The following is a 2,076-nucleotide window of genomic DNA, read 5'->3' as shown; positions in this document are numbered from 1 at the left end:
TGCTTTCCTTGTGAATTATATATATATATATATATATATATATATATATATATATATTCCCGTCTATATACTTTAGTACGAGAAAATAAACTCACATGTAGTTTAATATGTTTTCAAAAATATACAAAGATTGAAAAAAAAAAGCTTGAGCTTGAGCTTTGTTCCAATTGTAAATCTGCCATGCTAATTGGGCATTGGGCCTTGTTTATGTCTATTTTCGTGGAACAAATAAGTAGTTTGGAAAACAGGAATGGCCATCCAGCGAATAAATGCATCTTTTGAATCTTATGAAGTGGTCAGACTTTATTTCTGTAAGAGTATTTGGTCTTTAGTAGCCAAATCTGTCCTGACAAACTCAAAAAACTCACAATAAATGACAAGAAATTCTTTCTGTTGGATTTCTGTACTTTGGATTTGTACTTTCTAGAGTCAAAACCTAAAGTGGTTTTAAACATTTGCTGATTTAAGCGGCTGATCTTGTAATCGCTGTAATCCTTCCTAATGTTTCACAGTGTTTTCAGTAGTGATTTTTCATCATCCTGCGGGAAATACTGTGTGATTCTGTGCGAAGCTGCTGCCTGCAGCGTAATACTTTCACTGGCTGTTTTGACTTTATACATTTGTGTTCTTTCTTCTTTTGTATTTCTGCTTCCTTGCTGTTTATAGGTAAGCAAAGATGTCTTGAGAGCAAAGCACATAATGAGTGTTGCACATAAATTAGCTAGCTAGGGCATTACGATAGAACGCAGAAGGAAATAATATAAATTGTAATAATATAAAATGCAAATAAACATAAATACCATCCAAATGTTTGGGCTCTGTATGATTTTAATGTTTTTGAAAGAAGTCTCTTCTGCTCACCAAGTCTGCATTTATTTGATAAAAAATACAGTAAAGCCAGTAAAATTGGAAATGTTTTTTTTTTTTATTTAAAATATCTGTTTTCTATGTGAATATCTGTTCAAATGTAATTGATTTCTGTGATCAAAGCTGTATTTTCAGCATCATTACTCCAGTCTTCAGTGTCACATGATCTTCAGAAATCATTCTAATTATTATCTAAATAACATTTCTGATTATTATCAGTGTTGAAAACAGTTGTGCCATTGAATATATATTTGTGGAAACCGTGATGCAGTTTATTTTTCAGGATTCTTCTTTGATGATCCAGGTAATAAATTTAGGTTATAAAACCATTGTGGGAACATGGTTTTAGAATGTTTTTAAACATTAAAATGTTAGAATGTTATCTAAAGGTTACAAAAATGTTTCATACAGTTTTCTACTAACTATATTTTTACCCAAAATATAATATTATTTGAACGATTCTAAGAACGTTAATATGTCCAGATTTCTTGTTGTGATTGGAAAGTTATTGAAAGGTTACAAAAACGTTTCTTAGAACACGCATCAAAAATAACATCATAAGGACGTTCCAAGAATGTTGATATCAGAAAGTTTTCATTATGAGAACATACAGTATATCTAATATTAATACATTTATAAGACCTTTCCATAAACCTCACTTTAAAAGTGTCTTGTCCTAACATTTATATGACTTTTAAAAACATAAGTGAAAGTTCCTTCACTCTTAAAACTAAAGGTGCTTAAAAGCTTCTTCACAGTGATGCCATAGAAGAACCATTTTTGGTTCCACAAAGAGCCATTCAGTCAAAGGTTCTTTAAAGAACCATCTCTTTCTTACCTTTTTATAATCTGAAGAACCTTCTTTCGCCACAAAGAAGCTTTTGTGAAACAGAAAGGTTCTTCAGATGTTAAAGGTTCTTTATGGAACCATATAGACAGAAGATAAGGGAGACATACAAAATGTGCAGTGTTGGGGGGCGCCCAGGACCAGGGTTGAGAAACACTGTTCTATGACATCGTGAAGCACCTTTATTTTTAAGAGTGTTCTCCTTAACCTCTAGATTGGCATTGTTTAAAGGGGTCATAGGATGCTACATGCACTTTTACAAGTTGTTTGAACTGAAATGTGTGTTGGCATTGTGTGTACACAACCACCCTATAATGATAAAAATCCACCCAGTGTTTTTTTTTTTAATCTGGTTAAATGTT

Source organism: Sinocyclocheilus anshuiensis, unplaced genomic scaffold, assembly GCF_001515605.1.
Source record: "Sinocyclocheilus anshuiensis isolate Anshui unplaced genomic scaffold, SAMN03320099.WGS_v1.1 scaffold1854, whole genome shotgun sequence".
NCBI lineage: Eukaryota > Metazoa > Chordata > Actinopteri > Cypriniformes > Cyprinidae > Sinocyclocheilus > Sinocyclocheilus anshuiensis.
This window is presented reverse-complemented; position numbering follows the sequence as displayed.